Consider the following 16910-nt stretch of genomic DNA (forward strand, 5'->3'; position numbering starts at 1 on the left):
AGGCAGTACAGGTGTTGCAGGGAAGATTGTGCTAAGAAATAATTGTTAAGAAAAAGTTTGGTATTTTGCACCATTTCTGAGTTAATTAGCATCTAAGTCAGCCATTTGGGCTGTTGTGTGTGCCAATTCAAGTGGTCCACCAGATACAGGGTCGCAAAATGTGTTGTTTGATTGGTTTTCTAAAAACAAACAGGAGAGCAATACAAAAACTGGGACATGATGCAGTGGTAAGGATTGAACCTGAGCCAAAGGCAGAGGAGTTTCGTGTGATATCATGCGTGCTGTGAGAGCAACTGACAGTAAGTATGCGTCCTGGGCCACTTGTATTTGCTTGCACCGTCGTCTGACTGGATTGCTTCAATGCTAATTAACTTGGCAATAGCACAATGTATCGATTTTTTAAAGTTATTTGTCAGTGCATCCTATTCTGCAACACCGTTACAAGCTCGTCAGAGTGTTTGTGACCACCCTGTATCGTCTGAAAGTTTGTTGCGAACAAATGTCAGTGACAGTTAACGAAATTTGTATTGTTTTAAAATTCTTTTGTGGTGGTCTGCACGTACTCCTCTCATCTGCTAACACATACGGAAAATGCATTGGTATTGCTAAGATTGCGCTAAAAGATGCACATCAGTATACCCTTGTACCTATGTAAAAAGTATGTTGTTAATAAAAGTTAAGAGCAATTAAAGATTTTTTAATTTTTTTGGTGTTAGGCATAAAGTATCCCCCTTTGGTAGTTGACATTATGGAAAATGCATTCATAAAGCTAGGGTTAATGGCCACCTCGTAAACCTCCCTGAGGGGTCTTTCAACCCTAATAAACATTTTATAGTTGCATGGTCAGTCACTACTTCGAATTTTTTCCTGTAGAAACAGCGCTGAAAATACGTCATTCTTTAAATTAAACTAAACATTTTCTTTTCCATTACTAAATAGCTTTCATCCATTTTATTCGGTTGTTCTGAAGTGTGGTCCATTAGATGTTCTCCACAGTTCACTACTTGATGCAAAATACTGCCCAAAACCTGATTAGGAGAGTCACACAACAGTACAAATTCCTTTAAATAGCCTGGAAAAGTCAGTGAGTAGTGTTTCGACAGCTGCAATCCCCTTCACAAACTTTGTGCAATATTTTGAAAACCCCCAAACGATTGTAACTCCTTACTATTATTAAGAACGAGAAAACCTTTCACTGCTGCAGTCAATCTCAGGTACGTCTCTATCTCTCCTTTGTTATATGTCCCATGTTCCCCACTGCTTGCAAGGCAAAATGGCATTTCTCTGTGCTTAAAGTAAGATGCACTGCATGAAATCTTTCGAAAACTTCTCTAAACGTTTGTACCCACTGTCTCTTACCTCTCAATAATAACATTATGTCATCAGAGAATACTAAACACTGTTAAGGTTTTATCTCTCTTATTAACACATTCAATAACGGCTGTAATGTTGCTAGTGCATTCATTAATCCGAATGGAACCCTTCAGTGTTGAAAATGACCCCAAGGAACCGAGAACATAGTGTTCAGTTGGTTCTACAGAACCACCGCTAAGTGATGGTACCCCCTCCTTAAATCCGTGGTAGAGAAGTACCATCACGTCCTAAGTTACCAGTGTCTCTGTGATCTTAAGTTCAAATATGCTCCTGTTACCATTTTACTGTGGAGATCTTGATAGTCACACCAGAACCTATGTTTCAGAAATCGGTTGTTGTTTGTGTAGGTGCAAGAGGAACATTTGTATTTCATAGCGTAGTACTGCACTCTGTTGGCTATTTGTTTGTCAATGAAATCCCCCATAATTTGTCATAAATACCAGGGTACATGAAATGGTTTGTGGTATATAAGTGCACTATTTCCTCTTAGGATTCAGTGTCCAATTATGGGCGTTTCTGGAGATGAGCGAAAAGATTTTCGAACTCCACCAGCAACTTTTTTATTTTCACTAATTTCAGTTTTTCGAGATGCTCTACCTTCGTAGAAAATACAGTTTTAACAGTGGTCGCCATCTGGTCATGGTTTCTACGTGCCATGTCACAGTCATCATCCTTTTGGCTGTCCAAATTCACTACCGACAGTCACTTTGCTATCTCCTCTTCATTGGCACCAAAATTATCTTTATTCATGGGTACCATCTCTGACTTCTACGCTTACAATACTTGCCTTACAAAACAACGTGATACACACAGTAAAGCGCACACTTCTAGTGACTCTCCCACACAGACCATATCGACATGTAACTGAGGCTCTACACTACCCCAAAGTGACTTCACAGTGCCCTGTGGTGGAATAGCTTCTTAATGAAGACTTGATTTTGCACGCAGTTCCATCGGTTTGTCTCTTAGGTCAAACGATCCTTGCAGTGTTACATCACTGGCAACATTTGCCCCTAGCTGGAATGTCATCTTTCTAGGTTCCACTATATGTCGTCCAAGGTCAATTTTAGCTAACTCTTTTATCAGAAAGTCTAGCTCCAGTATCATACAGTAGCTTTCCATTGATTGTTGCCCCCAACCCCAGGCAGCCAAAAGTACAGTGCGTTCTGTCAGCTTAAGCCAGCAAAGTCGTGCCTGGTTATTGACACGCTCTTGCACTTCAAAGTTCCTACTACAACACATTCCGCCTCTGCATAAGCATTTAAAGTATCAGCTACATCTACACTCCGCAAGCCACCTTGCGATGTGTAGCGGAGGGTATTTTCTGAACCACTATCACTTTCCCCTTTCCCGTCCCATCACAGATAGATTGCTGGTGAGCTTCCATGTTGGCTCGAATCTCTCTAATTTTATCTTGGTGGTCCTTTCATGAAATGTACGGGATGTCCCAAAATAGTGAATACACTCTTTGAAACTGAACATCTCTTTAATGAAAGAGGTTAGAAATACAATTTTAGTGGTGTTAGGTGCCTCGTGGTCCGAGTTAAGGTGGTAAATGTTCAAACTGGTGCCTGTCGGCAACGACTTACGACTGAGCGACATGCCAACTTTGTTGTTTCCAATGGAATACCACCACAGCCGGCCGGTGTGGTCGTGCGGTTCTAGGCGCTTCAGTCTGGAACCGCGTGACCGCTACGGTCACAGGTTCGAATCCTCCCTCGGGCATGGATGTGTGTGATGTCCTTAGGTTAGTTAGGTTTAAGTAGTTCTAAGTTCTAGGGGACTGATGACCACAGATGTTAAGTCCCATAGTGCTCAGAGCCATTTGAACCATTTTTTGTACAGCATCACAGGCTTGTTCAACTTGCTCTCTAAACTCATCCAGTGTGTGTTGTAATAAAAACTTATAACAGTCGCTGGCAGAAAGAGGATGTCCTTCGAAAAAGTGTGTGCAGTCTCGCAGCATGAACTGTGGTCTTGAGTTAACCCCACCGAAAGAAGTCTAGTTATTAACTCTGGAGATCGAGCGGGATACTCCACACCGCCCCTTCAACCTAGTCATCTGGCAGGGAATGTACGATTGAGAAATGCCCTCACATCCAGATGAAAGTGAGGTGGCGCCCCATCCTGTTGAAAGTGATAATCTTCATTTCCAAACTCCACTCTAAGACCAGAAGTTATCATTTCCAACATTTCCGAGTCGCCTGTGACCGTGTTGTCAAAGAAGTACTGCCCGATTAACGCTCTAGAAGACAGACTACACCAGACTGTTACTCCTGGTAGATTAACATGCCTTTGGTCAGCTACGTATGGATTCTCCCTGGCCCAGTACACGCATTTATGGCGGTTAATTGTTCCATCAAGTTTAAACGTCACTTTATCTGACCAAAGAATTCGATCTTGCAAACGTTGCTCGTCTTCACATCTCTTAATGAACCACTCACGAATTTCGCTTCACCTACCAGGATCATCATCGTTAAGAGTGTGGAGAATTCTTGGAATGTAAGGCTTAAAGTTCTGAGACCGAAAAATTCTATGAGCACTCCTTCTGCAGATCCCAGTCTCATGAGTGCATTGCCTCACAGATTTCTTTGGGGGTCGTAGGTATGTCTGGATCACTGCATCAACATGCTCATTGTCTGTTGAACTTCTCTTTCGTCCGCTGTACCCCTTCTTCATATCGTGCACCGTTCCTTGACTCTGATTCTTGTAACTGTTATTCATGTCGGTGGTGGTGTTCCAAATTTAACTCTACAACATCGGCGTACCGCATTCACATTCTGTGCTTTCTAGTAACACTTTATCACCCATTTCCGTTGTTCAAACGATAACGCCATGTTTGCTGACAATCTTGAAACAAAAGAAAGCATTGTTATGTTTTTCACCACCTTCTAAATTATTATCCATAAAAATTGTATTTCTGTCTCCTTTAATTAAAGAGATAGTCTCTTTCAAGCACCACATTCGTTGACTCTTCTAAGAACGTGCACTCTCAGAACTTTAACAACAAACCACAGACCGAAGCAGAACACCTGTCCTGCAGCGTCTGTCACTGAAGTTGGTTTACAGTCCCTGTGACACCTTCGCGCTTTTTGAATGAACCAGTAACGAAATGCGCTGCTCTTCTTTCGATCTTGTCTGCAGCTCGTGGTCTAATGGTTAGCGTTGCTGCCCCTGTACCACAAGATCCCGCGTCCAAATACCGGTCAGGCTGGGGATTTTTCTCTACCTGGGGACTGGGTGTTTGTGATGTCCTCATCATTGCATCATCATTCAGGAAAATGGTGAGGTGTCCCACAAACCAAAATCATCATAATCATCATCTCCTTTGCTTCTTCTCTATTTCCTCTAATAGACATGCCAGGTACAAAACCCATACTGAAGAGTAACATTCAAGTTACTAGCCGAATGAGTGATTTTTAAGCTACTTCTTTTGTTCATCGACTACATTTCCTGAGGAAATGCAGTCAGGCATTTGCCTTACTCGCGATTAATCTTATATGTTTGTTACGTGCAAATCGCTCCGTATGTGTACTCCTAAACATTTTATGGAAGTAAGTGGTTCTAGTGATTGTTCTAGAATTTTGTAATCATAAAATAAAGGTAATGGTGGAAGCTGAAGAATAGAATTAAAATTTGTGCCACAGACGGGACTACTTGCTCACTAGGCAGAAATGCTGACCATTTGACCAACGTAGCACTCTAGTCAACATTGCTACACGAATTACTGAAGTCGATTGCCCTCCCCAACACAAATTTCAGTTCATATTTTCAGCTTATTTTTCCCCTAAATTGTCATTACTGTTAGGGCCCTCCAGTATTGTAATAGGACCCCAGCGTTGGATGTAGTGGGAGAGGCCTGTACCACAAGTGATCTTATAGATCTTATAAATAAATTATCCCTCAGACATTTGAGTTTCATCTTTATTTACGATAATGATGGAAGGTGGAGAATTGAATTAAAATGTTTGCCATCGCTGGGACTTGAATCCAGGTGTTCTTGGTTACTAGGCAGAAATGCTGACCACTACAGGATGGGTTCGAGTCCCAGCTGTGGTATAAATTTTGATTCACTCTTTCATCTTCCATCGTTATCGTAGATAAAGATGAGACTTAAATGTCCTGAGGAAGATTTAATTATACAATAAAGGGTTTTTCTGCCTGTCTATTGTAAGTTGCATTTGTTTACGTTGAGGATCCACTTCCATCAAGCTTCAATGGTCTGCTGATCTTTGTGCATTTTGCTACAGGTTTCTAGTGGCACGGCGTCTCTGTACACAACAGGAATTATCCATGAAAAGCCTCATGGAACTTTCAACGTTACATACTGCGTAATTAGTACAGGGTGTATCTCCTAAGATTCGTCAGGCGCTCTTTCTGTGGTGTTTTAGAAGATACTTGTAATTCCATGTTTACATTGTGCAGCAGGAAACAGCCAAACAGAATGTTCATCATGTCTTTCATAGGACGCCCAGTTCGACGGAAAGCGTCGGTGCAACTGGTTGCATGTTTATTCCCAAATAAATTGTCAGTTATAATCACAGTTGCAGTTCATCACCCATAAAGGATATACTGAAGTTAATACTACCTTGTCACATAAAATGATCAATCATCAACTAGAGGTAAAAATACTTCCAACTGATGAAATTCATCCAATCCATAAAATTTAATGAGAAGTGTCTCTCACAAAAACCATTCCAGACTACATTAATCTCAAGATCAGTAACAACAAGTCAGCAAAGAAGGCTAACGGATTTTGTTAAATGCTAACTAAAAAGCTTTATGAGTTGCATTACGAACTATCTAATGTCACTTATACAAGTCCCCTTACACAATGTATTGACAATATTGAAGCCTAGGTTAATAAATTACGAATACAGGTAGTATCTAAGCAAAACAAAAAAGTTTCGGATCCGATCTCAGACAAATCGAAAGACATACCTAAAGAGCTTGTATGTACACCACATAAATTCTAATGTAGATTAGTGAACAACACTGATATAACTTTCAATGCTAAAGAGCTGAGCTTACTAAGTAAGAAACTAAAACACAGCATTCCTCCCATGCTAAATAAGAATAATATCAAGAATCTCATTATTACATCTAGATACTCCGCAAGCCACCGCACGGTGAGTGGCAGAGGGAACCCTGTACCACTACCAATCATTCCATCACCTGTTCCAATCGAAAGTAGAACGAGGGAAATACCACTATCAAGGCGCTTCTGTGTGAGCCCTAATTTCTCGTGTCTTGCCTTCGCGGTCCTTACGCTCAGTATATGTTGGCGGCAGTAGAATGACTCGTCAGTCAAATGCAGGTTCTTTGAATTTTCTGAAAAATGTTCATCGAAAAGAACGTCGCCTTCCCTCCATGGATTCCCATTTGAGTTCCTGAAGCATGCCCATAAGATTTACGTGTTGTTCGAACCTGCCGGTAACAAGTCTACCAGCCTGCCTGTGATTTGCTTCAATGTCTTCCTTCAGTCTGACCTCTTACTGATCCCAAACACTCGATCAGTACTCAAGAATAAGTCGCACCACATTTATCACATGCTTGTTCAATTTCGTATGGCGTTGCAACGTTACGCCCAGATATTTAAACGACTTAACTGTGTCAAACAGAACACTACTAATACTGTATACGATAATTACAGGATTTTTTCTTCCAACTCATCCGCATTAACTTATATTTTTCCACATGTAGAGCAAGCTGCCATTCACGACACCAATTAGACATTTTCTCAAAGTCGTCTTGTATCTTCCTATAGTAACTCAATATCGACACTGTACTGTACACCACAGCATCATCAGCAAACAACCGCAGATTTCTGCCCACACTGTGCGCAAAATCATTTGTGTATACAGGGAACAACAGCCGTCCTATCACACTTCCCTGGTGTACCGTCTCTGATGAACAGTCGCTGTCATGGACAACATACCGGGTTCTATAACTTACGAAGTCTTCCAGCCACTCACATATCTGTGAACTTACTCCACGTGATTGTACATTCATCAACAGCCTGCAATGGGTCCCCGTGCCTGATGCTTTCCTGAAATCTGGAAATATAGAATCTGCCTGTTGACCTTCACCCATTGTTCACAGTATATCATGTGAGAAATGGGCCAGCTGAGTTTCGCATTAGTGCTGCTTTGTAAAATCATGCTGATTCATGGACATAAGCTTCTTAGTCTCAACAAAGTTTACTACATTCGAATAAATATGTTCAAGGATTCTGCAGAAAGCCGAAGTTAGGGATTTTGGTCTGTAATTTTGTCAGTCCGTTCTTTTACCCTTCTTATATACGAGGGTCGTTCAATAAGTAATGCTCCACATTCCTTTCTCAGAACATATTGATTGTTAAGGGTCAGAATTTGGTGACAATATACATGTCTTGTACATGTCCTATTTTTCTCTGTAGTCTCCATCAGGTTTTAAGGTCGTACGCCAACGTTGTGGAAGAGCATGTATTCCCTGCTGGTAAAAGGTCTTGTCCTGTAGACATAGCCATGTTTCCACTGCGTGACCAACACTTTCGTCATCTTCAAAGCCTGTTCCCAACAGAGAATCTTTAAGCGGCCCAAAGAGATGCAAGTCCGAGGCTGCCAAGTCTACACTGTATGGTGTATGAGGCAATGATGTCCAGCACAATTTAGCGATGTGTTCCCGGGTTCTCAGACTTGTGTGTGGGCCTGCATTATCGTGTTGGAGCAAGATTTCTATTGGATTCTTTTCCGATTGAACACATCGAAAACGGTTTCTGAGTTTATTCAGAGTCTTCACATATGCATGTGAATTGATGGTTGACGCTCTTCCATCACATCCACGAGAATAACGCCGTCACCATCCCAGAAGACTACACCATGACTTTTCCAGGGGAGGGGGCTGCCTTGAATTCTTTTATGGTGAATAGGGATGATGCCACTCCAGGGACTGCCATTTTTTTTCTAAAGAAAAGTGATGTGCCCAGCTTTCGTTCCCCATAACGATCTGTGACAGAATGGCCTCTCTATCGGTCGCAAAACGCTCCAAGAATTCAGATGAAATGGCGTTTCTTTGAATCTTGTGGTCAGTTCTGAGCATTCGTGGAACCAATCGTGGGCATCTCTTTGAATATCCGAGAGTCCCGATCATTGCAGAAACACTCCGTCTACTGACTGCCAACTGTAGAAACAATTTTCGAGTTGTGATGCGCCGGTCGGCACGAATAACGGCATCCGCTCGATTCAGTACGTCTGCATCAGCGGCTGTGACAGGGCGTCCCGTGCGTGGCTGATCAGCGAGCTCTGTTTCTGCACTTCCTGAGGCTTTAGCTTTCTCTACCCATCCCCCGACTGTACTCCTATCAACTGCAGCATCGCCATACTCTGCACACTAACGTTTATGGATGTTCACTATCGTGTATTTTTTTTAATGAATTCAATTGAATACAGCGTCATACAACGATAACTGTGCCGTTATTCCTATTGTATGAAATTGTTTTGAAAGTACAGTTTTCTGTTTGTTAAGAGCCATGGCTAATTTTTCTCAGGGCGCCAGAAATAACATATGTATCCCAACGTGAAGACATCTGTCTTACTCACGATGGATTGAAAATCATTCTGTAACATTACAGGAAAATCCATTTAAATAATGCTTAATTAGTTTTTCTGTGAGGCTGGATGCTCCAGGATAGCTTCCTATGTGCAATGGCAGCGTTAGCATTTATAGATATTACTGTTAATAAAAAACTGCACCTCTGGCCTAGTATGAATTGGGAAATATTACAAAACACCGTTTTCAGTTTATTCAGATTATTCTTTTTAATACTTTTAGCATTAAATGACTGTTAAAGAACCTTATATAATTTTTGTCATCAATGGCGTCGCTGAATAATGAGCCTACACAAAATGGCCAAGGCAACATTTCATTATTACGTACTGAATCATATGCAGGATGGGCACTCACTACTGAGAAAAACGCATATTGCAGTTATTAATTTCATATATATTCAACAAAATTCTATTACTACTACAGACAATTGTACCAGTTACAGACCGTGAACAATTAGCGTCTGTCAGCTAGAACATCAGAATCGATAAGATAATGAAACAAAAAAAAAAAAAAAATACGCTCATTCTTCTTGGACAAAGATAATAATAGTAGAAGTTCTAAGAGCGCAGATAGCGCTTCTCCATTGTTGAGTATCGACGACTGATTCATACTATTTCTTACCGGAGGCTGTGCTATATCACTAAGGTTTCTTTTTCTGCATACAAGAATTCAATAAGACCACGCTGCTTGTAACGTGAGTCGTACATAGACGCCATATTGACACTGTACTACGGATCTGCCATCTGCCACTTCACCGGTGCACAGGACAAACATCAAATGTGAAGCGCCAGCAAGGACGTTTGTCTATGTATATTAATGGCTTTTCAAAAATATATAGGGCATATTTTCTACTCGTTTGGAACTTTTTGCACCAAAATAGCCTGTCCCAGAACCAAACTGAAACACAACATACAGAATGCCATAGCACATAAAGCAAATGAAGTTGCAAAGAAAATAAATTTCTAGATGAGCCCACAGTGAACCTATAAACAACAACAAGAAACTTACTAGTTGTGTGGCCCCAGTAATAGAGATAAAGCACCACAGCAGTTATCATATATCACAGAGCCCACAATGACACGAACAAGTAATATCAATTAACTAAAAACAGATGGCACCCAAAAGTACCAAGATAAGCTGAAAACTACTTAAAAACTACAATTTTCATCTGACCATTAATGACGCTCAGCATTGTGTTGGAATAAATCCACTGGTCCCCAGGCTAATGCCCCAGGAATAAATCCACTGGTCCCCAGGCTAATGCCCCACCCTAAGATTCACGAAATTCGTTGTCCTGTACGTCAAATTATAAAAGCAATAAACAGTCCACGTAACAAAATTTGCAGAAAATGTCATGATATACTTAAGGACAATTACACTTTGGAAATACATTTTCAGTTAGCAACAATTTTGAGTTAATCATAAATATTAAGGATATAATAGTATCAGAAACAGCATTTGGTTGCTGTGATATAATAAACTTCTACACAAATATAAAAGAATTTAATCAAACACAAAAAGCTAAGCAACACATAAATTTATGCACTCATGGCTAATTGATTTAATTCTCTCACAAAACCATTTTCCATTCACTGGCAAGTTTTACACATAAAACAATGGGTGGGCAATGGGTAGCAGCCTTGCAGGCTTGCTTGCTGACATTTATACCTAACCTAGAACAAGGATTCTTCTTAACTCATCCATAGTTTACTGACAAAGTTATGTATTATAAAAGATATATGGGTGACACAACAGTACATTTCAATACTCCAAAAGAAGAGTCTAGCCGATCAAATGAATAAAATGCACTCAAATATCAGATTCCCACATAAGACAATTGAAGACATTAATTTCCTTGATATGATTATTTCAACTCACAGTAACAAGCATACTTTTAGAATATGTCGAAAATCTACTGCCAGTGATACTGCCATTAAGAATACCGCATGTCACCAAAACTAATATGAAACCACTTTCTTCAGGTCATTTGTAAACCATATGCTCCACAACCCCATCAGTGAAGAATATGAGTATAAACAGAGGAGCATACTTAGCTCTATTGTGCAAAATAATGGTTGTAGCATTTCCTTCATAAGCATACTTGCTGAAAAAACCCAAGGTAAAATTAAGGAACCACCATCACCACTACAAGCTAAGATACGTATGCAAACATTTGTCTGTCTACCATTCCTTGGAAAAGTGTCATGCAAAGTTGCAAATCTTTATCAGATCATGTAATGTAAAATACACGTTTACATTGACAATAAAGTGCAAAATAAAATTCTTCACAATAATATCTTCAGTGGAGACTATCATTAAAATTCCGACATACACAAAGTCACATGCTCCTGTTCTTGCGCCAATATAGGAGAACAGGGAGCAATTTTGTTGCTCGCTAAAAGGAGCATATAGACGCTCTTTGACTCAATAAATCGAGTAAGTCCATCTTTGCATTATAGATTGCTCATCGTGAATATTCTGTTGGTGATATCAGTGATAATCTTTCTGGGCTGCATGTTGCTGAGAATGGGTTACATATGGATTTCGTTGAACAAAGAGAGGTTTATATTCATAAACTAAAATATCCTCAAAAGATCCTTAATGAACAAAGTAAATCAATGCAGAACTTTTTATTCCACAATTTCCAAGCTATCCTGGCTCCAAAATGCCAAAAACGACAACAATAAAATAGATTCATTCTCATGTATAAATTTTATTCTCCTAGTCATACAACAGTTATGGCGTTCTGTAATTCATGAAAAAATTTTATTTTCATAGTAAATATTTCATTGTATTAGTTTATCTTTGCTTTAAGTTTTAGCATATACAGGTTTTTTTTTTTCAAACATTCGATACGTGAGCCACCCGGTAGACATAAGTGCAGTAATCGAATTCTTGCCATACCCAGCCCAGCATGGCGTCATCGACTGTGGCAGTCGCTTCCCGTATTCTCTCGCAGAGCTCTGCTACATCACGTGGTAGAGGTGGTACACACACCAGATCTTTAATGTGTCCCCACAGAAAAAATTCAGACGGAGTGAGATCTGGTGATTGGGGACGGCATTTCATGAAACAGCTGTCCTCTTCTGTAGCACGGCCGATCCGTTGGTGTTGCAGCTCTGTGTTCAGGTACCCAAGAACTAGACGATGAAAATGGGGTGGAGCCACATCCTGCTGAAGAATGGAGAGTCCGATTGCTGCAACGTGTCCAAGTAGGAATATACAGTGACAGTGCTCTCGGCGAAGAAGAAAGGCTCGTACAGATTTCGACGTGACGAGGGACAAAAAAAAGAAAAATTTTGCCTTTGGGCATTAACGCTCAAATTCAATGCATTTGTGAATGCTTTGTACCCCAGATTCGACAATTATTGCCTGTTAACTTTCCCATTAGTGTGAAAAGTTGTTTCGTCTTCATTCAGTTGTTGAAACTGTGAACAAAACTCAAAACGCTTATCTTTGTTGTCGTCATTGAGGTTCTGCACTAGCTCCAATTTGAATGGTTTCACAGACAGCTTCGGTCGCAGGGCTTTCCACACTGTCATTTGAGCCATTACGTGTTCATGGGACATACGACCAATTTCTTTGGACTCCTTATGAATGTCTCTCGTACGCACTCTACATTCACTTCACTGACACAGGGACGTCCGCTTCTCTTTGCCGCGCACAAGCAACCCATCGTAACGAATTTGTTGTGCCAGTGGTAACTGGCCTTCCTTGTTGGTGGCTTCTTACCGTACTTGGTCCTAAACATCCGTTGAACAGCTGCAGCACACTTGTTTTTGTCGAACTCCAACACACAGAAAGCTCGCTCGGCACCTGAACTCGCTACGTTTGTCACTAGCGCTGCCTATCGGCATATTACCAAACTACGCTGTGGCGGTTTACATGAAAAAAAACTTTCAGGGTTTCTCTTCAAAATGCAATATGTATGATATCTGTACAATGTTTGGTTCTTGTGCAGTAATAATTGAAAGTGTTTCAGACTTTATGTACACCCTTATTAGATGTATAAGATCACTCCTGCAGCTATCAAAATTCACTTACATATAATTTCTATACTTGTCATATTTATACCTTAATACAATGCACCTCAGGCCGAAGTCCGTGGTGTAGGAAAGTGTGACATCTGTTGTATACATATTCTTTGTAATAACATCCGGTGTAAACCCAAGTGAAAGTGTAAAACCAAATGAAGATAAATACCGTCTATATTCGTTTATATAACCTGATAATGCGCATCATGAGAACAGATTTGCAATCAATACCACAATGCAGTCCACTGTATGTACCTGAAACATAACAACATTTCCGTCTCATAAACGTTCCGTCACCGATAGCTAAATTTCCGTCCTTTCCGCCAGCACCATCACCACAGCGTTTAGTTACAATTGGTCCTCAGTATAATAGTCCTGTAACGCCTCCATTTGACGATGGCGCTGCAATGGCTTGAAAACATGTTAATGGACAATAATTCTTATGAGAACAATTAAAAAGCGCCAGGTGCATGTTTATTTCCAAATACAAAAAAGTGGCAGAAGTCACGGGATAGCGATACGCACACATACAGATGGCGGCAGTATTGCGTACACAAGACATAAAAGGGCGGGGCACTGGCGGAGCGGTGATTCATGACAGTAGGAGTACGACCTTTCTGTGGCTGCACGATGAGAATTATCAGATTTGAACGCGGAATGGAAGTAGAAGTTACACTCATAGGATTCTATTTCGGAAACAGTTAGAGAATTCAATATTCCGGGGTCAACAGTGTCAAGAACGTGCCAAGAATACCAAATTTCAGGCGTTACTTCTCACCACGGACAACGCAGAGGACAACGGCAGTTTTCATTGCTAACAGGCCACAGACATACAACACTCAGTTAAATAAGCGCAGAAATCAATGTGGTACGTACGGCGAACATACACTGTGTGATAAAAGGTATCCGGACACCCCCAAAAACATACGTTTTTCATATTAGGTGCACTGAGCTGCCATCTACTGCCAGGTACTCCATATCAGCGACCTCAGTAGTCATTACACGTCATGAGAGACCAGAATGGGGCGCCACACGGAACTTATGGACTTCGAACGTGGTCAGGTGATGGGGTCTCGCTTGTCATATGTCTGCAGGCGAGATTTCCACACTCCTAAACATCTCTAGGTCCACTCTTTTCTATGTGATAGCCAAGTGAAAACGTGAAGGGACACGTACAGCACAAAAGCGTACAGGCCGACCTCGTCTGTTGACTGACAAAGACCGCCGACAGTAGAAGAGAGTCTTAATGTGTAATACCCAGACATCTATCCAGACCATCACACAGCAATTCCAAAGTGCATCAGGATCCACTGCAAGTACTATGGCAGGCGGGAGATGAGAAAACTTGGATTTCACGGTCGAGCGGCTGCTCATAAGCCACACATCACGCTGGTAAATGCCACACGACGCCTCGCTTGGTGTAAAGAGCATAAACATTCGACGATTGAACAGTGGAAAAACGTTGTATGTAGTGACGAATCACGGTTCACAATGTGGCGATGAGATGGCAGGGTGTGGGTATAGTGAATTCCCGGTGAGCGTCATCTGCCAGCGTGTGTATTGCCAATACTAAAATTCTGAGGTGGTGATGTTATGGTGTGGTTGTGTTTTTCATGGAGGGGGATTTACCCCTTGTTTTGTGTGGCACTATTACAGCACAGGCATACATTGATGTGTTAAACACCTTCTTGCTTCCCACTCTTCGATTCGGGGATGGCGACTTCATCTTTCAACACGATCGAGCATCTGTTCATAATGCATGGCCTGTAGCGGAGTGGTTACACGACAATAACATCCCTGCAATGGACTGGCCTGCACAGAGTACAGATCTGAATCCTGTAGGATACCTTTGAAATGCTTTGTGAACGCCGACTTCGTGCCAGGCCTCACAGACCAGCATCGATACCTCTCCTCAGTGCAGCACACCGAGAAGAATGGGCTGCCATTCCCCGAGAATCTTTCTATTGCCTGACTGAACGTATGCCTCCTGGAAGCTGTCATCAAGGCTAAGGGTGAGCCAACACCATATTGAATTCCAGCATTGCCGATGGAGGGCGCCACGAGCTTGTAAGACATTTTCAGCCAGCTGTCCGTATACTTTTGATCACATAGTGTATCTGTTAGGGCTGTGGCAGCAGATGATCGACGCGAATGCCTCTTCTAACTGTAAGAAATTGCCTGGAAGGCCTCTCTTGGGCTTGTGACCATGTTGGTTGTACCCTAGATGACAGGAAAGCCGTGGCCGGGTAAGATAAGTCCCGGTTTCATTTGGTAAGAGCTGATGGTAGGGTTCGACTGTGGCGCTGACCCCACGAAGCCATGGACCCAAGTGGTCAAGAAGATACTGTGCTAGCTGGTGGTGTCTACGTAATGCTGTGGGCTATGTTTACGTGGAATGGTCTGGGACCTCTGGTCCAACTGAACCGATCATTGACAGGAAATGGTTGTGCTCAGCTACTTCGAGAGCCTCTGCAGCCATTCACGGATTTTACGTTCCCAATGCAATTTTCATAGACGACAATGAGTCATATCACCACAATTTGTGTGTAGATCTTTCTGAACAATCGGAGCGATTGTTTTGTGTAACCATATCTCCCAACATTATTCCCGTAAAACATTTATGGGACGCAATCGAGAGGTCAGTTCATGTACAGGATCCTGCACCGACAACACTTTCGGAATTTTGGACGGCTACAGACGGCGTGGCTCAGTATTTGTGCAGGGGAGTTCTGACGACTTTTTGCATCCATGCCATGAAGAGCTGCTTCTCTACACCAGGCAAAACGTGGTCTGACATGATAGGAGGTATCTTGTCGCTTTCGGCACCACAGTGTAAATAACAAATTTAATTCACTGCTGCTGTTACACGCGTAATGTATATACTGAAATGCGAATACATGCCTTTTGGAGCACAGGCCGGCAATAGGCACAAAACGTCGTCCGAAATTGTACTGAACGCTTTCTCATAAAATTATTTCCAACTGTTGTATATGGGAACAGATACTAAAAACTGTTCTAGTAGGATTAAACACTTTAAAACATGTCTGCTAGATACCATTCTGTGCTTCAAATACAGTGCAGGGTCAAGACTTACTGCTATGGAACGGATGGCAGTCCCTGATCGCTGAATATACGTAGAGCTCTTATAGCCGTTGATATAAGGAGTCTCTTCGAAGCAGAAAACTCAGTGTGGTAAGCCACCAAAGGAGGAAGAATAACTAGAACAAGTGTGAAAAAGAGCAGGAAACAAGATGAATGTGGACCTGGGATGCATTAGTGCCACGCAAGATAATAGAAAAAGCAAGTTTTAACTTTAACTCGAATTTCCTGAAAATTAAATTATTTCATGTGCTGGTACATTTTGGCTAAAAACTGTTAAAAATAGAGAGCTGAAATTTTGTAAACTGTCTTAAACATGCTTAACAAAAAAATAGACTACTCTTGTGACTTAACTTAGAAAATAAAATACTTCTTTGAAGAAAAACCCTGAATTCATTTGCAAAATGTTTGATAAGCATACTTAAAATTCTTTTGTACCACGATTGATGACAGCATCGTCTGCTTTAAAGATGATAGTGCAAAGAACTTACAGGAAAAAAAAGTAAACCTTCTACTTTGTTTGTATTTAGAGTAATGTGTACCTATTGAAACGTCCCCTTTTGAAAAATTTATACATGACTATGCTTAAACTGACACACAATATTTTTTAGCGCAACGCAATCTGACTTTCAAAAATCCCTAAAAAATAATGGCCCTGACTAACATTAACCTATAACTTTCACAAATCACTTACCTCACAAAAATCTTCGTTACTCAAGCTACAGCAATACAGCGAGCGCCACTACTGCCAGCTAAATAAAAGATTCAAACTACCAAAGGCACTAACTACTAATAGGCATAGTTAACAAATGA

The sequence above is a fragment of the Schistocerca americana genome, chromosome 11, assembly GCF_021461395.2.
Source record: "Schistocerca americana isolate TAMUIC-IGC-003095 chromosome 11, iqSchAmer2.1, whole genome shotgun sequence".
Taxonomy (NCBI): domain Eukaryota; kingdom Metazoa; phylum Arthropoda; class Insecta; order Orthoptera; family Acrididae; genus Schistocerca; species Schistocerca americana.